The sequence below is a fragment of the Acinonyx jubatus genome, chromosome A2 (assembly GCF_027475565.1).
Source record: "Acinonyx jubatus isolate Ajub_Pintada_27869175 chromosome A2, VMU_Ajub_asm_v1.0, whole genome shotgun sequence".
Taxonomy (NCBI): Eukaryota; Metazoa; Chordata; class Mammalia; order Carnivora; family Felidae; genus Acinonyx; species Acinonyx jubatus.
The window spans coordinates 135,572,098-135,598,671 of NC_069383.1; the positions used below are offsets into that span (position 1 = coordinate 135,572,098).

Below are 26,574 nucleotides of genomic sequence, written 5' to 3' on the forward strand. Positions count from 1 at the left end.
AAACAAAAGCAAAAATGAACTATTGGGACCTCATCAAGATAAAAACCTTCTGCACAGTGAAGGAAACAATCAGCAAAACTAAAAGGCAACTGAGGGAATGGGAAAAGATATTTGCAAATGACATATCAGATAAAGGGTTAGTACCCAAAACCTATAAAGAACTTATCAAAATCAACACCCAAAAAACAAATAATCCAGAGAAGAAATGGGCAAAAGACATGAATAGACACTTTTCCAAAGAAGACATCTAGATGGCTAACGGACACATGAAAAAATGCTCAACATCACTCATCATCAGGGAAATACAAATCAAAACCACAATGAGATACCACCTCACACCTGTCAGAATGGCTAACATTAACTACTCAGGCAACAACAGATGTTGGCGAGGATGCAGAGAAAGAGGATCTCTTTTGCAAACTGGTGTAGCCACTCTGGAAAACGGTCTGGAGGTTCCTCAAAAAATTAAAAAGAGAACCATCCTATGACCCAGCAATTACACTACTAGGAATTTATCCAAAGGATATAGGAGTGCTGTTTTGAAGGGGCACATGCACCCCAATGTTTATAGTAGCACTACTGACAATAACCAAAGTATGGAAAGAGCCCAAATGTCCATCAACTGATGAATGGATACAAACACACATACACACACACACACACACACACACACACACACACACATACACACAATGGAATATTACTTGGTGATGAAAAACAATGAAATTTTGCCACTTACAACAACGGGTATGGAACTAGAGTGTATTATGCTGACCAAAACAAGTCAGTCAAAGAAAGAAATATCATATGACTTCACTCATATATGGAATTTAAGATTCAAAACATAAGATGAACATAAGTGAAGGGAAGCAAAAATAATATAAAAACAGAGAGAGAGACAAACCATAAGAGACTCTTAAATACAGAGAACTGAGGGTCATTGGAGGGGTGTTGGGTGGGGGATGGGCTAAACGGGCAAGGGGCTTTGCCCCTTGGAGGAGGGACACTTGTTGGGATGAGCACTGGGTGTTATATCTAAGTGATGAATCACTAAATTGTATTCCTGAAATCATTATTACACTATATGTTAACTAACTTGGATGTAAATTAAAATAATAATAATAATAATAAATAAATTAAAAAAAAATAAATAAATTTTTAAAAAATAAAGGAGGACTTTAGTTGCTGGGTTGAGAATAGATTAAGAAATGCAGGAGAGCTAGAGGGAGGACCAGACAGGGGGCTACTCCAGAACCCGAATGAGAGAGAAGTTGGCTTAGTTCACTAGTGAGAAGTATAAAAATTAATAAAGGGAGACCTCACTAAAATAAAGTGGGGAGGCTGGAAGGAGGAGCTCTCAGGCCCAACCACTTCCTGTTAATTGAAAATCAAGCAGGAAGAAATGAACCTTACTCAGGATATTACTTTAACTATTACTTTACTACTCCCAGCAGGGGAAGAAAGGCTTTCCTTCTCCCCCGGCAATAGCCCAGCCAATGAGAGGCAGTCACAGCCCAGCCAATGAGAGGCAGTCACAGCTCAGCCAATGAGAAGCCACCATACTTCCAACTCCCAGTTTACTCCAATGGAGTTTTTGTTTATAAGCGCTTCACAACTTCCTCCTTCCTCTGCAAAACCGGTGTTTTCTCTTTTGTTCCTGGCACTCACTTGACTGTGGTTTTGCTGCAGCTGGCCTGCTCTGGATTACAATTCTGTTATTCTCTAGTAAGCTCATTTTTTTGTGGTAAAATAACTGGCAGTTTTATTTTTTAAGGTTAAAAGATGTATGTGATTCTGGAAATACTTTAACGGTAAAACCAGTAGGATATACTTGAGATGAGAGAAATAAAGAATTGAGGGTGACCCCAAAGTTTCTGTCTGGAGCTACTAGGGGGAAACTGCAGTTAGAAGAGTGAGGAGAGAGTTGCCATGAGGCAGGGATGGGGAATTAGGAGATTGTGGAGGAATGTGTTAAGTTTGAAATGCCTGTTAACCAATCACGTGGAGGTTTTAAGGCGACAGTTGTGTAGGAATCGAGATTGAGAGGAGAGGATCACATAAGACCTTGCGATTTGAAAGCCAGAGCTGGAGGGGGGTGCCCAGATGGCTCAGTCGTTTAGGCGCCCGACTTCGCTGGGGTCATGATCTCACGGTTTGTGAGTTCGAGCTCCGCGTGGGGCTCTGTGATGACGGCTTGGAGCCTGAAACCTGCTTTGGATTCTGTGCATCCCTCTCTCCCCCCTCCGCCCATGCTCGCTCGCTCTCTCTCTCTCTCTCTCTCTCTCTCAAAAATAAAGAAACATTTAAAAAAATGAAAAGAAAAAAGAAAACCAGAGCTGGAGCTCTGGGGCTTCCGATATTTATGAGGGTGAGTTGGAAGAACGAGGGCTTCTTCTTGATGGCCCATCTGAGCTTATATTTTCACCAAAATGTGTTCTCCCCCGAACAGCATTTCCTCGCGGGGGTGAGCAAAGGCCTGGATGGAAAGCCTGGCTGTTGAAGAATGGTTCTTAGAGAGGCCAATTAGCTGGTGCCTATGTTAGTTTTCTGTAGCCTGTGTCCAAGCAGACACTGATTTGCCCCGCACCCTCGCCCCCCTTAACTTCAAGGCATGGCAGAGGGAAAGGGACTTGCTTATTTGGGACTTGGGGACAAGAAGGAAGCCGCATCAGTCACTCAAGCCCCCACACTCCCACCCCTCTGCTCAGGACTGCTGCTTGGAAGCACCGGGTATTTTTCCACTAGAGAAGTGCTTAGTGGCTGTGGTGATAAAAACTCCTCCTTGAAGATGACTCAGCTGCTCTGGTCTTCTGCCAAAGTCTTGTTCAAGAGGGAGTTGAAGGAGGCTCCAGACGGGGAGGATGGAACACCTACAGCAGGCAAGAAACGTACAGTGGTGAGGACTTCCACCTTTTACCCTTCCTTTCCCCAGGTCACCAGCATAATAGTGGCTTGTGTTTCTCCGATGCACATTGGCTGCCAGACGCACAAAATACCATCTTAGAGATGAGAAAAGAAGGCATGGAGAAGTTAAGTGACACAACCCAGGCCGTTCTGAGCCGGTGTTCTTGACCCCTACGTCTTTAGGCTTTCTAAGCAGACCCAGATTCTTCCTGATGCCTCCCCTCAGGAGTCTTTATATCAAAAGCTGGGAGCGCTCTCTCTCTCTCGTCTCGCTCTCTTCTTCTTCTTCTTCTTTTTTTTTTTTTTTCTTGCCTTCCTTTCTCCTTAAACCCTGTTAAGGAATAATAGAAGTTACTTACTAATGGCTCAGCTGCTAACTCTTTTGCAAGAAGGCAAGTTCCAGGGGGAAAAGGCACACATACTTCCGGGTAAAGTCCTTTCGCGTTGACTAAACTACCTTTGATGTATAATACACTTCGAGCCCCAGACTTGCTTGTAGTTTAAACTCAAGACATCGTTAGCATGGCTTTGCTTCCTTTCCTGAAAGAGAAAAAGGAGTGTATTATGTGGAAAATCCCTCTGGTTTGATACATAGTTCACCATGTTATCTCAGCTCCCCAATGTATATCGTTGTTGCCAGAAATACAGACATTCTCCCAGGTAAGAACATCTGCCATTGGAAGTTGCAGAGAACAAGGAGGCCTCTTGGCTATGACTCCCCACCATCTCTGCCAGCATCAAGGCCCTGAGCTATACTGTTCCCATATCCAGAGTAAAGAATGATTTTTACCCCAAATGGGAACAATGTTTCTGTATTTATAAATCTGAGAAATTCAGACACATCTGCTCATATTTACACCAATTCTGTTGCGGCTGTAAAATTGCATATGCTATTTTGATGAAACTTTATCTTAATTTCATTACCAGCCTGAGTAATCATGTGATAATTGCCTTATTTCCAAGTAACTGGGCAAAAATGATATTTAGAGGGTTTTTTTTTAGTTTCTCTTTTTAGACTCATGACTTTAATAAAATATTTTGCTATTTTATCTTCCTCAGTGGGAGCCAAAGTAATATATTTTCAAGCTAGTCATTTTTCCATTTGAGGAGAAAATGGTTGACCATACCTGAAAGAGGGGATCACTGATGGTCTTGGTGATGATCCAGTTCAGGCGCAGAAAGCTACATTAAAGTGTATTTGAGGTGAGGAAAGATGCTGTAGAAGAAAAGAGCTCAGGATTTGCTTCAAACAAACCTTGGTTAGAGAGGCAAATTAGCAGATGCCTATGCTGGCTTTTTTGTAGGCTGTGTCCAAGTGGCCACTGACTTGGCCTTTGCTAACTAGTTAGTATGTTACCTTAGGCAAATAGATCACATGACTTCTCTGAGCCTTATTCTTCTCATCTAGAGAATAGGTTTTGAAAAAACTACTGGCATTCTGTGAGTGTTTGTCTAGCGCATAGGTGATGATAAATGATAGCTCTTAGCATTTTTATTACCTTTCAAACCTATGCATATCCTGTTGTATCCAAACTGCTTGAAGTATTGTTGTGAGAGATTTCACTTGGTTTATCTGACTAAGAAAATACTTTGTTTTCCTGATTGCACCACAGTTCCCTGATTGGAATAGGAAACCAGGGCCACCATATTGCTCAATACTACTCCAGGATACGCCGTTCACATTTTGGTCCAAATGAATGGCCTGTCTTAGAGTTAAACCTTGGAAAGCTTGGAGGAACTTACCCTAGAAGTCAACGACTTACATAGCCCTCAGTATCCACCCTCTTGCCTTCCAGGTTGACCCTATCCTGATGGCAGGTTTTGGGACCACCTAGAATCATGATGTTATCACTCTATGGCTCCCAAGCAGCCACTATGTAGGAATCTCCATTTGCCACACCCCTCTCATGAAGCTGGGTGTCATTGGATATGACCTTGGTTCACATAAACCTAAGTCTGTTATAACCTATTGGAGATTTTCCTTCAGGCTATGTGTGTGATGACAAGTCCTATACCCTACAGTCTATCTGGCCATCTGTAACCCCAGTTCTGCCAAGCCTGCCCTACTTTCGAGGGCCAAATATCATAGAGAGGCTATATATGCCTAATACTTCTTTTAGTTTCAATTTAGGCAAAAACTTTGATCTGGGAATTGGGCACCTTGAGTTCTAGTCCTAGCTCTTCTATAAATCAAGCATGTGATTTTAGGCAGGTGTTGGAGATAGCCAAATGATCAAAAGAATTCTCATGTCTGTGTGCAAACTCATTTGCAGTATGACTTTGTATCCCATCCCATCAGGAGATGTCCTTTAATTCTCAATCCCCTAAAGCGATGTTTGGCTAAGTGACGTGATCAGTCAATGAGACCCTAACAAATACAATGCAAGCAGTGCCTTTAAAAGTGTGGGTGCACATTGGGCCTTGCTCTGTCTTGCTGCTGAGATCCATGCTGCCATATGTGAGCAAGTTCAGACTAGCCAGCTGGATGATGTTGTATTTAAGCCTATAGCCAGATTGTGAATAATGTACCACCAGATTAACAAGTCTTCCAAGTGCAAGAAATGTGAGTGAGATTATTCTAGATTATCCAGCCTCCATTACGCCAGACTAGAAAATCCGTCCAGTTAACTCACAAAATTATGAGCAAATACAGGATTGTTTTTTTTAAGCCATTGATGTTGGGGAGGGTTTGTAAATAGCTGAAGCAAACTGGTAGTGTAACCCAGTTTCTTTCCCTGATTCTCTTTCCACATTATGAAAATGAGAGTTTTGAATCAGATCAGTGCTGTTAAGTACAAAGCACAGGAGCCACCATTTTCCTAACCCGAGACCATATGAAATATTGTTGACTGATCACAGCACACTTTCTCACTGGACCCAGAAATACTGATAAAATATTTCTTATTCCAGCACTCGAGTAGCTACCCCAGTCCCCACTGTGGGCAATGGGATCATACCCATTTGCCAGCTCTGTTCCAGGTTAGTAATTCTCAACCGTAAACAATCACCACAGTCCTCCAGGGAGAGGTATAGACCATCAGATTGTCTGCTCCAACTTTGTTGAAATCGCATTTAGTAGTTTGGATCAGCCTGGAGAGCTAGAGGTTTCTAGTCGATTCTAATAATGAGACAGGTTTGGGAATAGTAGATGGAATGATTTTTTAGTTGTTCTCCAACCCAATCCTTTGGATATTCTGACAAAAGCATTTTCCTTAATCTTAGATTTGACAGGATAATAACAATACCTTCTATTCGTAAGTAATCCCATGCATACATATATGTGAGTCTTCAAGTGAATCACCTATACTGCTTTGAGTAAACCCAAGGTTCTCTTCTAAAATCCTTCTTTCAGTATGCAGTAAGCCAGAGGAGAAGACCCTCTTAGGCATTCAGAAGAAGGAGAGAGAAAGAGAGACTCCCAGATTCAGGATAAGGTAATTTAATTGGTTTATTCTCTAAAGGCATAAACCATGGATCCTGCTCTGAAAGAGTAAGCTCACAGTATTGTTAAGAAGACCATGAATTAGGGGTGCCTGAGTGGCTTAGTCAGTTCAGCGCCCAACTCTTAGTTTTGGCTTCGGTCATTTTCTCACAGTTGGTGAGATTGGCCCCGCACTGGGCTCTGCGCTGACAGCACGGAGCCAGCTTGGGATTCTCTCTCTTCCTCTCTATCTGCCCCTTCCCTGCTTGCATGCACGCATTCTCTCTTTTCTCTCTCTCTCTCTCTCTCTCTCTCTCTCTCTCTCAAAATAAATAAATAAATAAAAAGGCCATGAATCTACACCTGGGCTTCCACACTGTGACCTAGCATGTGACTTACATGAAGTTACCTGCAAACCAAGATCTCTAGGTTAGAATATTGAAAGATAACCATGAAGTGCCAATAATAATACTGATAGCTAATACTTATTAAGTGCCTTCTATGTGCCAAGCAGTGTTCCAAGACTTTGTTACTTCATCTCACTGGCTCCTCCGAGTAACCGCATAAATGGGTACTTTTTATTCCATTTAATGGACAAAGAAAGTGAGTTCCAGAGGGAGAAGTAACTTACCTGGAGTCACTTAAGTAGTGGATGGCAGAGGCAGGCAGAATACACGTGGATCTGACTCCAAATCCCCACTCTACACTAGTGTGCCACACAGCCTAGGAAACATGGGAAACATAAACAAACTCCCGAAAGACATTCTTCTAAAACATGCCAACTGTGACAGAATGTTAAATCAAATTAAAACCGTGAAAGAAAATGAAGGGTTGATTCCTTCTCTTACATTTTCTCGTCAAAACTCAAGATCCCATTATGTTTATTGCTCCCATTATTCTAGTTTCTTCTCAAAAAGAAGTTTTGATTGACAGCTTCTTGGAAGTCACTATAATTTAATATGCTTACCTTCTCTTTAATCATTTTACTTTGTTTCTTCTCTACTGTGTCTATACAAAGGGAGAAAAATATCACTTTTCTTTTGCTTTTTCTGTATTATTCTATTTGGGAAATCTTGGAAGGCTTTCTGTGTTTTTCTTTACCTTTCCAAATTCTGCCATTTCCAGGAAGCAAGTCATATATTCAAGAGGATGAAAAGCAGGGGAGCTTGGCTGTAATTATTTGTTTTTCAAATGAGAATGGAGAAATCAGTGAAGATGGCAGAATATTCCCGTTCATTTGTGCAACAGACACATATTTATTGAGCACAAAGGGCTTGACCCTTTGATAGGTTTATTGGAACATCCCTTCTACTGGAGGAGAGAGCCCTAAGTTAGGTAATCATATTGAAAAATATACAGTTACATTGAGAATGGTGGAGGAGAGCTATAGGGTCCAACAAAAGCTTGTAACGGGGGAGTTGACATCATCAGGAAGGCCAGGGAAGCTTTTCTGAGGAAGAGACACAAGATCTAAGTTAACTAGGAGAAGGAGAGGCTGGGGCAAGAAGTGCTGGGCAGAGAGAACAGCGGTTGCAAGAGCACTATGGGGAAAGGGATTTAAAAGACCATCGTGGTGAGAGCAGAAATGAGTGTGCTGTGGCTGAAGAAGGAGACAGGAAGACCACCATGCTGGGCATGCAGATTAAGATTTGGGATTCTATTTCCAGAGCAATGAACACATTGAAGGGTAATGATCAAGGGGATGGTCCACTCAGATTTGGATTATGAAAAGATCACCCTGGATGTAGGGATTAATAAAACACTTTCCTATAGAAAGACCTTTTACATCATGGACTTTTGGCATAAAATAAGGAAGTCTTCAGCAATTTTCTTTTTAGCAGGCAGAGGTCATGGCGTAAGTGAAATGATCTCAGGACACTTAGTTTTCAACATCCTTGTTATCGAATTGAGCAGTGAAGTAATCTCCCCAAATGTTACATTACAGAGAAGACAAAGCACCCAGACACCCAAGTGGTAAGAAGACCAGCCTGGATTCATTTCTCAATTTCTTGCCGTGATCATGTCCCTTTGGGAATTAGTGTGATCAGCAGTAGCAGCATCTCTACATTTAAATAGCTCTTCTAGAGTTTATAAAACCCTTCTACAAACATTACGGAAGATTAACAAGAATAATCCCCACCCGTGAGAGCTAATCAAGTGCTGCAAACTATTGCAATTTACTCCTTGTCATATCTTGTAGATACATAGGGAACAATTATGTTCATTTTAGAGATGACAAAGCTGCAGTGCAGAGAGATGCACTTAATGATTGAACTCACAAGTTCAACTTGCAAGTGACGAGCCTGGGGCTTGACCCCAGGTCTGCTGATTTCTGCCCGGAAACTTTACCACTATACATTGTAGCAGTTTCCAGACTACCTGGACTTAATTCTTGCCTCCACCATTTACTCACTATGTGAGCATGGACAAGTTTTTAGCTTTTCTGAGGTTCGGTTTCCTGATTGATAACTGTGGATAATAATAGAACAATGTGAAAGAGTCATATAGAATAAACTAACACACATAATACTCTTAGAACTGCCTCATCCATAGTAAAGGCTCGATCAATGTTTGGTATTATTATTATCATTGTGATTGTATATATTCCACTATAATGTGCTATTTGGGGTGGGGCAAAGAATCTTTAATAATAATAAAACATATTTTTTTAAAGCAGCTAAAATTTATTAGGCAGGTGTTCTTAGTGTTTAAAGTGTCAGGTAGGTATTACCTACTGTAACAGGAGAGTTGACCTCATCAGCAAAGTCAGGGGAGCTTTTTTTAATTTTATTTTTTTTTAATTTATATTCAAGTTAGTTCACATACAGTGTAATCTTGGCTTCAGGAGTAGAACCCAGTGATTCATCTCTTACATATGACACCCAGCGCTCATCCCAAAAAGTGCCCTCCTTAACACCTGTCACCCACTTAACTCATCCCCCCACTCCAGCAACCCTCAGTTTGTTCTCTGTGTTTAAGAGTCTCTTATGGGGGCGCCTGGGTGGCTCAGTCGGTTAAGCCGCTGACTTCGGCTCAGGTCATGATCTCGCAGTCCGTGAGTTCAAGCCCCGCGTCGGGCTCTGTGCTGACAGCTCAGAGCCTGGAGCCTGTTTCAGATTCTGTGTCTCCCTCTCTCTGACCCTCCCCCATTCATGCTCTTTCTCTCTCTGTCTCAAAAATAAATAAACGTTAAAAAAAAAAGAGTCTCTTATGGTTTGCCTCCCTCTCTGTTGTTACCTTATTTTTCCTTCCCTTCCCCTATGTTCATCTGTTGAGTTTCTCAAATTCCAACATATGTGTGAAATCGTATATCCGTCTTTCTTTGAATGATCTATTTTGCTTAGCATAATACCCTTCAGTTCCATCCACATTGTTGCAAATGGCAAGATTTCATTCTTGTTCACTGCTGAGTAGTATTCCATTATATATATAAACCACATCTTCTTTATCCAGGAACCAGTCAGTGGACATTTGGGCTCTTTCCATAATTTGTCTACTGTTGTTAGCACTGCTGTAGAGGAAGAGACACATGACATAAGTTAACTAGGAGAAGGAGAGGCTGGGCAAGAGTGTGCTGAGTAGAGAGAACAGCCAGTACTAGTATGTTATTTTTTACTAATGAGGAAATTAAAGCATAGAGGTTAAAAGTAATTTATTCAGAGTCCCTAAGTGGAAATGTGGCAGGGCCAATATTTAGAGACAGATAATTCTGACCTCCAAGACAGCAGGCCTGGAAACCTTGCTCGTTTGCCTGAAAGCACTGGGATTTATTGACCCCTGAAATGAGAAGCTACAGGTGGCAAATGCAGCAAGACGACACCGGGAGCTGAGAGTTGAAGGAAAAGAAGTTCGTTGGAAATGGATTTTCCTCCTGACTAGTTGAGTCGCCTGGCAGAGTTTTTCAAGCCTGAGAATGTTAAGGATGTACGTGTCTGGAGAAGAAGAGGATGTTAATGAAACCATGAATTGTCTTTGTCAGTGAGAGGTTAGCATTTTTAGATGAAATGTACTGCAAGGTAAAGCTTAGAAACTGTGGTCTATAAGGCTTCCCAGCCAAGAATAAAAAGAGAATATATTTCCAATTGAAGGAATTATCTAATGATTTAACATGAAATTGATTTTGTCCATTTTCAATGCATATTTTTCATGTCTTTCCTTCTTATAACCCTTTCTTGCTACTCATCTTGGTGTACTCCGTGCCCAGGATGGAAGGTTTAATTGCTATTACTCATTCAGTAAGACAGCTTTTATTCCCAGGTATAAGGTGTCCAGCAGTGCCAGTCCCAAACTATTAAATGGGTAGGTAATGTAAAATCTGTTTGAAGAGCAAGTAGCATATTCATTTGAGTCAAGAACAAACATTTGAGCTCTCAGGCAGGCTCATCTGTTTTCTTGGCAATCTGCAGCTGAGATGGTCTTGTGGAATTTCTACCCACCTCCCTTTATTTTAAGCTTATTTCCATTTTGCTCTGGATGTTGCCACTGAAGATTCTGTTGCATGGGAATACGAACTGGTGCAGCCACTCTGGCAAACAGTCAGAAGGTTCCTCAAAAAATTAAAAATAGAACTACTCCAAAACCCAGCAATTGCACTACTAGGTATTTATCCAAGGGATACAGGTGTGCTATTTTGAAGGGGCACATGTACCCCAATGTTTATAACAGTACTGTCAACAATAGCCAAAGTATGGTAAGAGCCCAGATGTCCATCAATGGATGAATCGATAAAGAAGATGTGGTATATATAGACAATGGAGTATTACTTGGCAATCAAAAAGAATGAAATCTTGCCATTCACAGCTACGTGGATGGAACTAGACAGTGTTATGCCAAGTGAAATTAGTCAGAGAAAGACATCATATGACTTCACTCATCTGAGGACTTTAAGAAACAAAACAGATGAACATAAGGGAAGGGAAGCAAAAATAATATAAAAACAGGGAGGGGGACAAAACAAAAGAGACTCTTAAATATGGAGAACAAACAGAGGGTTCTGGAGGGGTTGTGGGAGGGGGATGGGCTAAATGGGTAAGGGGCATTAAGGAATCTACTCCTGAAATCATTGTTGCACTCTGTGCTAACTAACTTGGATGTAAATTTAAAAAATAAATTAAATTAAAAAAAAAAAAGATTCTGTTACAGACATGTGAACCTCTCTTTGTGGCAGGAAATGCCCAGTGCCTGTCCTGAGTAAAATAATTAGAATCAAAAGGAGAACAGCTGGCCCTGTTGAAAAAAGAGTCTTTATGAATTTTTAATGCAATTTGCCCATGTGGTCAAGGTTGATTTATTTTAAAGATATGTTGGGATTGGAAGACAAATAAATACCATGTGTTTTCCCATTTAGAGCTTTCATAAAGACAGTAAATATGCTGGCAATATGACTGTGGCCTACACATTTCCTTTATCTGGTGTTCATAATCATTTTGTTGCCTTTAAATGTTACCTTACTGTGAAGGATAAATAAGGAGTATACAAAATGAGGCATTTCATAAAGCACCCTAAATAATTCTAAATTATGCTGTTAATGTAGCAGGATACGCTTGGCTCTTTTAGAGAGGTGTTATTATGCATGATCATGTCTGAATACGTTTACCACCTATTCTGTAATAGGTAGCATGTAAGACCATCTCAGTCTCACCTAAAATACCTGACACTTTATATATAAAGATAAAACCGAAGACCCATGAGTATAACCAAACATGTGCATTGAGTTTTCTCCTGCTAGTAATTACAGTGAAAAAAAAATTCTTAAATTGTTGTGGTACTTTAATCTCTCTAAAAAGGACTTGAGCTGCCATGGTAAAGGGCATGGATTTTGAGGTGGTTAGATTGAGGTTAAGGGGGCAGTGAATGGCCATACAGACTCAGTCTTTTTCTATGTGAAACTGTCAAACAAAGTGTCAAAGTCAAGTTTTTATCTCATTAGAATTCATTAACTGAGAAATATAATTCTATAGACAAGGCCCTTCTTGCAATCTAAGAAAAACCCTGGATATCTCTTATCTTATGCAGTAATTACCAGTTACTAAGTTGGGCTGTATGCATGTAAAAATAGGAAAGAGTGAATTTGAGTGAAGCTAAATATAGAAGCCAAGATCCACATTCTATTGTATTAGACGTCTACATGACTCAACCAATTCCATAGGTTGACAACCAGTCTAATTTTAAATCTAGAGACTTTATCGCAGTAAAAAGTATTTCCTAATTAGGTAAGAAATTTGCCTGTCATTCTCTACTCTTGGTATTTATCAGAAGAAAGTCATTTACATTTTGAACTCACCCTTCAAATGGAAACTCAGAGATTTCCACTTTTGTTCCAAGCCCCATTTGACTTCCAAGAAATGTGCTTAATTGTTTTAGCTGTGGTGCAATCACTAAACCATTGTGGGAACTGAGCTGGAATTCAGTAAGCAGAGTTTTAGCTACAATGACAAGACTTAAGTGTCACTCACACAGACGGAATCTCAAAGGCTTAATAAATGCTAGAACCTCACTTAATTACCATTTGTTCTTTCATGACAGTAAAAATTATTTTAAATTATGCAGGTAAGTAATTCATCATGGGGACTATGCAGGAAAAAATCTGGGTCTGTGATATTAAGTTATATTGACTTGAGGCTTGGTGAAAATTAAAATTATAGAGCAAGTGGGTAAACTTTGCCCTACTACTTAGTACAAATGAAGTCTTGTTTGAGTATCTCTAGTCTTGCCTCCTCTTCAATCATAGTACAATTGTGCAGTGCACAAACATTTACTTCAAACTAATTGATTAGGTATTTATTTAGTGCCTACAATACACAAAGCCTTGCATTAAGCTCTAGTTCGTAGGGCTATTTTGGTCTCACTGGAATTTAAACTTGTGCTGCCAGTCCATTTCTGAGGGTGATGAGAGTAGTAAATAATAGTTCTTGCCTTATCCCAACAAAATTTCTCCTCTAAATTCTTGATACTTCAGCTTTACAAGTTCAGAAGGATTTGTTCAAAAAATTATTTTACCTTGTTGGAAACTAAAGTTCCAGCTTGTGTTTTAGTGAATGAGATGTTTGACTCCAAGTTCAATGAATATTCCCTTATATAAGACAGCCTCTTCTAAAGCTGTACAAATGGAAGTGGTAATGAAGGCCAACACAATGGCTGAGCTAGGCATGAGACAAGTGAGTTTTGACAAGGAGTAATAATGATGTTATGAGAGAGGAGCCTAGGTGAAGTACAGAGAGTAGGAGAATCAGAAAGAACCACAGGAGCCCTGGAAGTCTTAAGAGCTGGGATACTTCTTCCAGGAAAGTACAACAAAAAAGAAATGAGGGCAGCAAAGACTATTACTACCAACATTTTTGAATGCCTAATGTCCCAGGGATTGTACTAAGCACTTTACACACATTATCTTATTAAATCCTCAAAATAACAGCTGTTCTCTACCGCTCATTTTTCAGTTGAGAAAACTGAGCCATAGAGAAGTCGATACACTTATCCAAGGACACACACAGCAGGGAAATGGCAGATCCAGGATTCAACCGTAGGTTTGCCTCCAGAGTTCAAATTCTTTTTTTTTTTTTTTTAATTTATTTATTTTCAGAGAGAGAGCACTGAAAGAGGAGACGGAGAGACAGAGAGAGGGAGAATCCTAAGCAGGGTCCACACCATCAGCGTGGAGCCTGGTGAAGGGCTTGAACTCACAAGCCGTGAGATCATGACCTAGGATGAAATCGAGAGTTGGACGCTTAACTGACTGAGCCATCCAGGCGCCCCCAGAGCTCAAATTCTTAATTGCTACATTCTAGTTCCTCACAAATACAGACTTCACAAATCCAGGGATGCCACTGCTTGGATCGTGACCGTAAAGAGGTGTGGAGTTAGTGTCCACTCAGTAAATGGCACCTCGGCTGGCCCAAGTCAGAAACCTAGGGGTAATCCTTAGGTGATTGCACCATCCTTTACCGCCAATCTCCAGTCCATTGTGTCAGTTCTACCTCGACAGCGTATCCCAAATCTGGCCGCCATTCTCCAGCTCCACCGCATAGTCCTCGACCTCAGGAGTCGTCATCTATTACTGAGACTAAGACATTGTCCTCTAAATGGTCTCCTTGCTTCCGCTGTTAATTCCCTGCTCATTTTGCACTTAGTAGCCAGAGTCATTTTAAAAAAGTAAATCAGATTATGGCAGCACCCTGTTTAGAATGTTTTTATGGCTTCCTACTACTTACAGAATGGAATCCAAAATCCTTTCCATAGTTTACAAGGTCCTTCAGCATCTTCTCTGTCTACTTCTTCATATGTACCTCCAATGACCCTTATCCCTTTGATCCAGTTATATTGGTCTTTCTGTTCCTTGAAGGTACCAAGCAAGATAGGTTCCACACTGGAGCTATTGCTCCTGTCTCTGCAGGGACTGCTTTTCCTCCATATCTGCTCCAGATAGGCTCTTCCTCATCAGGTTCCAGGGTATCATTTCCTCCATGAATACCCCTTTAAACCTCCAGTTTCCTTGCACCCATTCTCCTAGAGAGCTTGTTTTTATTTCTTCATAACACTTACCACTACGTGATATTATGCCATTTGTTATGCGTTTGTTATCTGCCCCTCCCAATCTCAAATACAATTTTTATGACAGCAGGATCCTAGTCTGTCTGTATTTTTCCCTCATTTTCCAGCACTAAGAACATTACCTGGAACATATTGGTTGCTCACAAAATACTGAAGATTGTATGATTGAATGAATTAGCACAAAGTAAGGCTCAGAGAAATTAAGTGAGACTTAATCATGGTTGCTTGGCTAGTACAAGGTAAAGCCAGTCCAGCAAGCTAAGACCCAGAAGTTGCTGACATCTCTAAATGCTAGAGAGCTCAGAGCTCAAAAGGTCAGAGGAGAGCCGGTGTTTGAGTTTAGTCTTAAAGAGAGTAGGATTTTGATATATAGACATACAGGCCAGGCAATCCAAGCAGAGGGTACAGCGTGGGCTAAGGCAGAGAGGTGGAGAGGTTCAGAGCAAACACGTTCCCCTACAAGAACAAAATATCACATTGGCTGAGATAAGCAAAGAAGAGAAAAGCGTTGACGTATCAGCCTCCCACTCTGCAGCCTTCAAGCTTGTGGAAGAGTTTTTGCAACTGACACTACAGTTAAGAGATTCTTAATTGCACCTTTTTAGCTTTTAGCTCATCTATCGCAATGCCTAGCCTACTTTGATTCTGCCTCCGTTATGAAGCTCTTGCAGAGATCAAGTGTAATTACAAGAAGTTGCTTTAGAATCTGACAACAGAGTGCCAGCAAAACTTGGTGGTAGGTGGGAAAGAGTGGGAGTCCAGAAATAATGGGTTCTTAACTCATCCTGGGACCTCAGGCAGGTGTTTTCACCTCTTTATATCTCCGTTTACCCACCTGGTAAGATCTAGCTGTCCAGTAAATTTCTAAAAGTCCCTGGTTTGATGTAGAGAATTAGTTACCACTCACTGACTCCTCAAGTCATTCACTTATATATCCATCTATGTCTGTTTATTGATTGTCTTTTTGATGGGGAACATACCAGTTTCTGGGGGCTGCCGTAACACGGCTGCCATAACTCTGGTGGCTTAACATAATAAGAATGTATTCTCTCACATTTCTGGAGGCCTGAAGTCCGAAATGAAGGTATTGATAGGGCTTCCTCCCTCCAGTGTTTCTGAAGGAGTATCTTTCCTTGCCTATTCCAGCTTCCAGTGGCCCCAGACATTCCTTGGCTGTGGTAGCTGAACTCATCTCTGCCTCTGACTCCACAAAGTTGCCTGCTTTGTATGTTTCTCTGTATCCTTCTTGGGTTCAAAATCTACTCCGACCATTCCTTCCATGTGTGACCTTGAACATGGCACTACATGTAATCATCTAGTAGGAGTGCCCAGATGATTAAATGAGATTATATACATATTTTACACTTTGGCATATGATTGGCCCACAGCCAGTGTTCCATAAATACCTCCTTGGAACTGCTCTCCTCTTTAGTAAGGCATTTCCAATGATGGGGTGTTCTGTCCATCCGGAAAACAAATTTGTGTCCACCCCAAACCACTACAGAGGAGAGTGGAGGTAGTTAACTGGGAAATTAAAACACCCAAAAATGTGACCATAGAAAACATGGGCCTGAAATAGGCAGACTGAGTCTCTGCATTGATTGTATTATCAGATAAATGTTCGGTTGCCACCTTAATGACATCCAAAAAGGGGCTGGATTTAAGGTTTATTCAATACCTTCTTTACTTTCCAATGGGCAGTTTCAGGTGCAGCCAGCATTCTTGGCAAGATGTAGTTAATATCGTCGATTTCTTGGTGTAGGAAACCTATTATGCTTAAAACAAACCATCATTTTCATTCCTTGAAATCTTGACAGTAGGAACAAAAATCCCATTGGTAGAGATTTTTGCCCTTAAATGCCCATGGTTTATACACCTTGAAGAAGGCATGCCCCGATTGCATGGCCTGAGGCTTTTTGCCATCTGTGCTGGAGTGGGGTGCAGGCTTGGCCTCTGCTTGCTTCTCCAGTCTCACCATCCACCCATCCACCCTTCCATCCATCCACCCATCCACCCACCCATCCATCCACCCACCCATCCACCCATCCATCCACCCACCCATCCACCCATCCATCCATCCATCCATCCATCCATCCATCCATCCATCCACCCATCCATCCATCCATCCATCCATCCACCCATCCATCCATCCATCCATCCATCCATCCACTCAGTAGATATCCTGGCACAACAGGGATCCTCTACCACAACACTCTACTATACACTGAGGACACCTCCAGTAACTCATCAGGGTTATCAGATACAGAGTGTTCTAAGACTTTCGAGTTCTGCCACAGGATCCAAGGAATCTAACCATGGCCTCTTTAGGATATTATAGGACGAGTTATGATCTCTCCTGATACAGGGACCACCTGTCAGAAATGGTCTGTCTTCTGGAAAGCTGCATGGAGAGGAGGGAGAGTGGGGTGGGATCGTGGAGAGTAGGCTGGTGGAGGTTGTCATTCTGGCACTTGTCACTTCTTTTCCCTGCTCTTTCAGGTTTGGTCTGCGTCCCTGTCCATGTTGTATGCCCTAAGATCCTGCCATCTGACCAAATGCCTTCACCTATATTACTCCATGAATCTGGAGACCAAGGTTAGAGCAAGGACCTGGTACTTGTCCATTCCCTTTATTTGATTAAAGCCCCCATAATGAAAGCAGCACCTATGTCTGTCTTGTTTATCATTATGGCTGCCTCCTGAGATACAGTTTTAGGAAATGTTTGTGAAAGAAATAGAAGGGAGAAAGGAAGAAAAGAAAGAAGAAAACGATGAAGGAAGAGGGGAAGGAAGGAAGGCAGGAAGGAGGGAAGGGAAGATAGATCGAAGAAAGGAAAGAAGAGAGAAAGGAAGAGGAAAAGGAAGGAAAAAGGGGATAATATAGCAAATACTTGTGCTGAGCTTTATTTCCTATCCAACTGTGATTTCTAACTTTGTGCCCTGTTGATATGATACTATCTTTATCATATAGCTGGCACTTTCTCGTGGTTGGAGATCCCTCCTAGACACTGCCTGCCATGGTCTAACCCTGTTAGGGCCTCTCTATTCAGACTTACAGAGCGAGACTCCTTCTCTCGCTTTTCCCAGTTCAAACTCCCAAGAGATAGACAATCACAGGGGCTCAATTTATTTTTTCTATTGCTGAATTCTGCTATCTCACAGGTTATTAGTTGTTATGGCTTGACTAACTGTATGCCACATGCTCACTCTTAGGCCAATCAGCTGTGATTAAATGTACTAGGCAATTTTCAGGAAATTTACTTTATAAATATTTTGCAGAGAAAAATGCAAATCTTCCAAGATGAGCCCATTTAATGGCATACCACTTTTTTTTTTTTTAAGCAGTAGCTCATTACCATACTGGCCAATATATTAAACAAAGACATACTTCTGAGACCAAAATCATCTTATTAAAATGACAGGGAAAGCCAATAAAACGCATCATCCATATAGCTTAGGAGACTAGGCCTGACTCATTCCAAGAAAACTGTTCCAAGGGGAGTGCCTATAAAATCCTTCTGTGTTCCTCCCCTTTCCACTCCACATTATATCCATGTCAGTGAATTATTTTCACACAATTAAAGCACCCATATAGGAAATATTTACAAATGTAAATGTGCTCACTCCCATCTGAAGACACCCCTTATTTGCTTCATTATTTCACAGAGTGCAATTCACATCACTTCCCTTGCTCCAGCCATTGACACTGTGGAGAGAAGCAGGCACGAAATAAATTGTCACTTCCAAAGACATCACTGTCCTTTGCTTGAATAATAAAAAGGCCTAATGTGTTGGGACAAAAGAGAAAGAGAATTTTTTCGAATTTTTAGATGTTGAGATATGTGATTAAGTGGAGAATCTGTGGCAATTGAGGGATCAGCAAAGCCGAAACAGCAATGTTTATGGTCCTCTTATAATGATACCAGCGTCTGTACTCAGCATACCGCTGCTTTCAACTCTCCAAGCCTCCCATAAGCTTACAAATGATCTTTCATTTATTTTAAATCAATCAAGTATCCCTAGAGGAATTTTCCAGAAACCCAAATATAATTACATAAACACACAGGCTTCCTAACTATGCATGTGTTATTCCAACAGAAAAATAGAAGTGCAATACAGAAGGAGTGAAGGTTTATAAAATGCATTTTAATGTCTTATGAATAAGAGCTGGATACAGATACCTTAGCCAAAAATATAAAAATACAAAAGGAATAAGTACAGACGATATGATTAGACCCTTACTGTGGTTGGAATTATCCCCAAAGTCTCCTCTCCTCATTTAAATGAAGTTTACTCTGTTTCATAGTCTTCTTTGCAGTAACATACTTAGTCAAATCCTGGAAAATTGCTAACTTCATCAGCAGTAGGCAATGCGAGGGCCTGAGGATATAGCTGGTCTTTTATTTATTCATTAGATCTATATAACATCTATTTTCCAAAGAGCTCCAGGCCCTGTAGAGAATGTTTAACTGATGTTAGATCAGAGTTTCATGGAAATGAGAACAGAGCCGTGTCTAAGGAGAAGCGGCAGCAGAGGAGGAAGAAGGAAGTGTAAGAGGAAATGGAGATATGTATGGCGGGGAAAAGACACAAGAAGTCTTTAAAATGCCAAAATAAAAATGCAGCGTCCCCAGTGCTGGCTCTCTCTAGTTAGTCCAGTTAACGACATGATGACAGATGTTCCATTTTTATGAAGGAGAACTCTTGAATCTCTTTCTTAGAATTACACACACAGGGCAAGCTTCCAGCAGGGTCATTTTCAGCAGAGGTGTTAAATTCACAAGCTATATGCTAGTAAAATTTAATATTCAAATCCAGTAATATTTATGTTAACACATTTTAGTATGTCTAATGAAGTTCCCTCCCACTTCTCCTGGGTCTGATGTGCCTTAAGTTTTTCATATTGCATGCCATTTGGAAAATATTGAAAATCAGAAAGAAGAATGGATAGAACGTGGCAGCATTGATATTTATCGGACTGTAATAGTATGTAGTTAACTGGAAACTCTGCTGTGACATGCCCCCCACTCTTCCATGGCCACACAGAGGTGGGAGGCTCCTGGAGTGAGAGTTCTTGGCACATAATTGTTGTTGGACTCCTTCTATGACACGTAATCTCTACACGGCTCATTGAATAGTGGATCCAGCCAGGTTCATGCCAATTTCAACACTAGCAGTAAACAGAAGGTAAGGGAGTGGGTTATGACGAGATTATGGGAAATAGGTGGTTTCAGATTTTTTTCATTTTATGGGAAAAACAGGAGACTGAATAGTTCACACTTTTTACACCCCTATCGGTATGAAACATGACTTGTTAAGACACTGATGATCACTTGCTTTAAAAATTAAGCGCTAACCTTCCCACAAATTACATGTAAATAATTAAGTCTAGTGCTGATGAAGAGGAATTAGAAGGCATAGAGCCCAGAATTTTTACTTTAACACTGAGACACTTGAGAGTGGAAGATAAAACAGATGGGAGGCTCCCTAGTCCCAGACAAGTAACTCTTCCAGAACCACCTTGTGGACTCATGGAGACACAGGTGTTTTCCTCCAGGACCAGCCTTTGGGGTCAGTTTAGTTTAGAACAATTCAGTTTTTGTTGGAATGCTATGTTGTATTTGGAGCAGAGGTATGTCCCTGGCTCACCTTGTGTGGAATCCCGTGAGTGGTGTCCCGTTATAATAAAAATATGTTTTCATATTTTCTGTACATATTTTTTAAAGTTTATTTATTTTGAGAGAAACAGAAGACAGGGCAAGTGGGGGAGGGGCAGAGACAGGGAGAGAATTCCAAGCAGGTTCCTCACTGCCAGAGCAGACTCTGATGTGGGGCCTGAACTCATGAACCGTGAGATCTTGACCTGAGCTGAAACCAAGAGTCAGGTGCTTCGCAGACTGAGCCACCCAGGGGCCCCTCTATACATATTTTTGCAGCTTCAAACCAGCTCTTTCATCAAAACACTATAAGAAACCACTGAAATAAGACTCTTTGCCAGCCATGAGGATTTTTTCCTGCCAATGAGTGAAAAAATTTGAATGACAAATTTTTGTTCCCATTCTTTTAGAAAACAATTTATCTTCAGTAGCTCTCTGGAGAAAATGCACATTTTACTTCAAATATCAGTAAATGAACTCCAAATCAGGAGAATTAATTAGTAATGGCTTATTTGTTGTCATTTAATAAACATGTTTCCAATTTATTATCTACATACCCAAAATAAATGTTTAAGGAATGTTGATGGCAAGTGGAACACAGGTAACTGAAAGTGGGAAAATTTAGCTCTTGCTTATTCTTTAAAAGAGAACTTTGTGGCGCCTGGGTGGCTCAGTCAGTTGGGCGTCTGACTTCAGCCCAGGTTATGATCTTACGGTTTGTGGGTTGGAGCCCCACATCGGGCTCTGTGCTGACAGCTCAGAGCCTGGAGCCTGCTTCGGATTCTGTGTCTCCCTCTCTCTCTCCCCCTTCCCTACTCACGCTCTGTCTCTCTCTGTCTCTCAAAAATAAATAAACATTGAAAAAAATTTTTTTAATTAAAAAAAAAAAGAGAACTTCATACAGTTCTTATAACTCAGAGTTCATTAGAAGGCTGGATTGGGCTGGTAGTGGCAGTCCTATTACCTAAAGGCTGACATTGAGGCTCTCTGTCCTAGGTGTTTGAATCTTGAGGACATGGCAGAAGGAGCAGAGGAAGGGCCAGTGGGACTTGCCCCAGCAAAGGCCCTGTGGCCGCCTGCCCCTTCCCTAGTAATAATGTGTCTGGGCTCACCACTTTTCGAAGTTGCCTTGGAGCCTCTATCATGCGCCTGCACCTTCTCTAGGTTATGGTTCCAGAGTACGCTTTCTCTTGCCTAAGATAAGAAAGAGGTCCAGGGTTGTTCTGTTGCTTAAAACTGAGAAAACTCTAATCAAAAACTTGTGAAATGGTTACCTGATGCTTTGTTGGTTTCCAAATAATAAGATGTCTGAAAGAGGGGTACTTTTCTTTTGTCGGTTCCCTAACGTGCTTCTCAGGGCCATGTTTTACCTGGGGTTGTGAGAGTCAGAAGAAAAGAGGAGCTTGTTTATTTACTGCCCAGCGCGCCTCTGGAGAGTGGTCCGTGAAGGAGAGAAGAAAACTTTGGGCGTCCTTTGCCTTACCAGCCATCCCTCTTCGTGGTGATTCCGGGCAAGCCTGCCGCTTTCAGTCCAAACTACTCAGGAAACTGTAGCAAATGATCAATAATTGAAGAGTTCAAAACTTACTTCTTGTTTTTAAATATAATTTGCTGTCAAGTTGGCTAACATACAGTGTATACAGCGTGCTCTTGGTTTCGGGGGTAGATTCCCATGATTCATCGCTTACATACAACAGCCAGTGCTCATCCCAACAAGTGCCCTCCTCAATGCCCATCACCCATTTACTCCTCTCCCGCACCCTCCCCCCGATCAACCCTCGGTAAAACTCAAAGGCACACACTCAGCAACGTCCAAATCCAGGTTGTGATGGATAGGTTTAAAACTAAGGAATGGAGGTTCCTGATGCCCATCAAATTTTTAAAAGGGAGAAAGAAGTGACAAAATGGCAGGACTTAAATATAAGTGTGATGCTTCTCTATTTCTTGACAGTTAAAATGGTATCACTTTACATTCTTGTGATGTGTGGGGAAAAACACCATAATGTCAAATTATATAAGAAATATTTAAATCTAGTAAAATGGTTGGTGTGTCTCTGGAGGATTTCAAGACATTTTACACACTTGTTTTAAAAAAGCAATCCGAAGAGTGTTTTCAGATCTCGCAGTGATGCAAGCGTTTCAACAGGTAATGGATTCTATTTTTAATTTTGAAAGCTTTTATTTTTCCCTGTGGTTTCTTTTTTAATATGTTGGTGGATACTTTTTTCTTACCCAGATTTCCTCCTGGACTTTACTGTCTCTTTGAGCTGAGTCAAATTCAAAGGTGAACACTATTTTCATATTCCTGGGTTGTTCTTCCTTGCCTCTTACCTGCAGTTGATCTCAACAGAGGCTTAATTCGCCATTTAGAAGTCAACATGCTAAGATTTCTAATTAATGGTGCCCTGCCTATCAAGTTAATGTCCTTGCAAATTATCTCCTTCTAGAGATTATTACAATTTGCAAATGCACATCCATTATATATTACATAGGGAGCTTAGCAGACACTGATTTTAAATATACTGCAGAGGTGTGTTTTACCACAAGACGGTAAGCTTCCTAAGTCAGAACGTAAGCTGAAAGATGTGTGCCATCAAAATTACCATCTTGATAAGCCCTTAAATGGCACTGCATTAGAGATCAACATGCTGTTGTCCGTCACTCTTGCACAGCCATTAAGATCACCGCCCCCCCCCTTTTTTTTGAGCACTAGGTCCTTGGCATTTAGGGGACATGTATAATAAAAAAAAATACTTTTAAGCTCTAGAATCACATTAAGCATGGCAAGGTACCTGCACTGTGAGGTAAGCCTGGAAATAGTAGATTCCCATCAGATCCCAAGCTCAATCCAGGGCGGACGCTGATGGAGTACGGCTTACATTTCCTGCATTATTTACATTGTCCTTTCTCTGTCATCTCCCTTCTACTCACTCTACCTTTCCTTCTCCTTGTCAGGCCTATACAAATGGATTTAAGAAAGTTATATGGGCATAGAATATGATACCACAGTAATATCCTTTTAAGCACCAATATACTGATAGTTTCATGGCCTAATTTTCACCCCTAGATGTTTCTATTTTTTATATTTGTATTGTTTCTTTCATTAATAAAATCCTTACTCTAAATTCAAATTTCATGGCAAGAGCCTACATGTCAACATTTCAAAAGAAAACAAAGAACTTTACTTGAAATCATCTGGGATGACACCTAATAGATTGTCCAAGATTTGAGTTCTGGTGGGTATTCACTCATGAGAACCCCACAGTTACTTGAGAAAATGATTTTCGAGACTAGTAAGTCACCTGTATCTGGAAGTGTTTCCTTCATTTTTTTTTTTTTTTGTCCCAGACATCAGCAAGACCCTGACATTCTTGTAGGTCCTCAGAAAACATCTGTTGGATGAAGAAGAAGGTGAGAGAGGGGCACCTGGGTGGCTCAGTCAGTTAAGCATCTGACTTCAGCTCAGGTCATGACCTCTTGGTTTGTGAGTTCGAGCCCCATATCGGCTCTCTGCTGTCAGCGTGAAGCCTGCTTCAGATTCTCTGTCTCCTTCTCTCTCTGTCCCTTCCCCACTCGTGCTCTCTCTTTCAAAAATAAATAAACATTAAAAAAAAAAAGAGAGGGGGAATGGGAGGGAAAGAAGAGGTGATAAAGAAGAAAGGAGAGGGAGTGAAGAAGAGAGGAAGGAAAGAAGGGAAGACAGGAGGGAAAGGGAGAAGGAGAGGAGGGAAAATAATTAACAGACTGGAAGAGCATGAGTTTTAGAGCTGGCCCCCCATCTTTGGAACTCGATGACTTAGGCAAGTTGCATTTCCTGTTCCATTAATTCCCAGTGTCCTAGGCTCAGTGCGTAGACGATAGTAAAATGTCTGGCACACAGAGATTCAGTAAATAGAAGCTGAGTCTGGGCTGCTGGGCATTTATTACTGGGCCGCAGTTTTAAAACATCACATAACTGCTATATTCACGAAGAGTAAATATAAAAATGCTTATGTCTGGAGACTAAAGAGCTGGCCAGCAAACAGGGGCATTGCTCTGAACCATCTGCCCACAAAGACCATCACAAAGCAGGCACAATTCTGAAAGACCTTCCAAAGACTCTGCTCTCACAGGCAAAAAGCACGTAATCAGAAAAACACTGTTGTAATAAGAACTGGAGGCCTGCTGAATCATTACTGGTAACGGCTGCCACTTCCAGCTGTGTGCCATGCCTTTAGTACATGCACTAGTCAGCCTCACATCACTCGGTTCTGGAAGTGTTCCTAGTCTCATTTTTCACAGAACGGAGTGGAATTCAGAGAAGTCGAGTAACTTTCCTAAGATCACACAGGTCCTTAGGTGCCTGGGTTCAGGTTCCGTCCTGCTTCTCCTGACTGTTCCACGCCTAGGCTTTGGTCTCCCACACCTCCTCATGCTTGTTATTCCAAGTCAGCAGATTAACTTGACAGAAAATGGCCAGAGTCATGAGACTCTCTCTGTTGGAGTAAGAACACTAGTAAAAAAAAGTTGAGTGTAGATATAGATATTGAAAGAGAGAGAGATCATTAGAATACAAAGTAAATTCATTACCACATGTCCTTGGGTGTGGGGTGGGAGGGATGATTTGTGTTTTAAACAGTATGAAGTCCTGACAACTAATAGTAAAAGGCCCTGCACACATGGGTCCTGGAATATGTATTGTATTATGTGCCAGGCACTGTTCTCAACACTCTTACAGACAGTAATTCATTTCATCCTTATTTATAGGGACTCTTTGGGGCACTTAATGAAGACCAGAGGAGTCATAACCTATGCTGTTACTATACAGATTACTTTTTTAAAGTTTGGGGGTGATGGGCCCGTGAGTAAGAGACAGAGTTGGCATCCAGACGAAAGCAGTCTGGGTCCAATGGTTTTGTTCTCACCAACGTCACGGGTTGGTCTAATGTTTGTTTATCCCACGCTAGGTTTGCCTGGAAAGAGTGGTACGGGGATGGGAGAGCACGGTGCAGGCAGGACAGCTTAGAACACGAGCCAGGAATTACTGACAATGCTAAGATAGGAGTCAGAAAATCTGAAACCTGCCCTCCTCCCTTCTCTAAGCCTTGGTTCCATCATTGGCAGAGTATGGCTGATAACACTCAGATACACCACTTCAGGGAGGATGATCGTGCAAATTCAAAATGTGGTAAGAAACACGAAATCTGATGGTGAAAGCACAGGTGCCCAAATCAGACTGCCTAGGTTTGAGTCCAGCTCTACAATTTCATAGCTGTGTTACTTGGCGTAAGTTACTTAACTTCTCTGTGCCTCGGTTTCTTTATCCGTAAAATGGAGGTAATAATAGTACCTGCCCCATAAGGTTGTTGTAGCATTATTCACTTAGTGACTGGGGAATAGGAAGCACACAGCAAGATGGCTTATCATTATTATGCATGGTGATGGTTTTATATATTTAGGAATGGGGCATAATCATTATTTCATCTATAACTTAAATTTAGATGAATAATGTAGGCGGTCCCTATTGTTACTCGAAGCTGTGTTGTTCTTTCCAAAAACACTCCTGAATTTGAGAGAACTGAGAGAAATAGGATGAGGAAACATGTAGTATGTGAAAGGCTTGCAAAGGAAGGGTCTTTCTTCTGCTCTGTGACTTGTTGCCTGAAAGAAAACGCCTTCAGGAATATGCTTTGCTGGTTGCTGTCTAGTCTTTTGAAAGCCAAATGTACATCGTGTCCAGTTTATATTAACATGTCTGCAGTGTTCATCTTGGTACAATGAAGTGACGGCAGCCTCTGGGCCTCCAAATGTACTGAGCTATTAGGAAGTCATTAGTGTAAGAGCAGTAGAGCATTATGGGGAAAGGGGAAGTGGGGGCGGGGCGGAGAAGAAGGCTATATAATCATTCCTTCTTTATTTAGAAACAGCACCCCAAATTTCTTCAATAAATCAGCCCTTCCCCACTCACAGTCAATATTACTTACCACTTCCTCCTTGACCAAGGGGCAGGATTGACCTGGGCTGGCTAATAAGTATGTTCTATCCCCCTGGTGACAGACATGGCTTC

At 41.3% G+C, this 26,574-nt stretch overlaps 1 long non-coding RNA gene across 13 annotated transcripts in view; it reads left to right on the plus strand.

Annotated features, from left to right (window-relative positions):
• Window positions 1–1,610: 1,610 nt before the first annotated feature.
• Window positions 1,611–26,574, plus strand: part of LOC106968858 (uncharacterized) — a 109,466-nt gene continuing 84,502 nt past the window's right edge. For 7 of the 13 annotated variants that reach the window (XR_008297086.1, XR_008297090.1, XR_008297093.1 and 4 more), the window contains exons 1-3: window positions 1,612–1,725; window positions 2,709–2,896; window positions 6,257–6,338. This is a non-coding gene — a long non-coding RNA (uncharacterized LOC106968858). Of the gene's footprint in view, window positions 1,726–2,708; window positions 2,897–6,256; window positions 6,339–19,990; window positions 20,059–26,574 lie in introns of those variants that run through there. The other 6 variants (XR_008297089.1, XR_008297091.1, XR_008297084.1 and 3 more) reach the window with 5 other exon arrangements.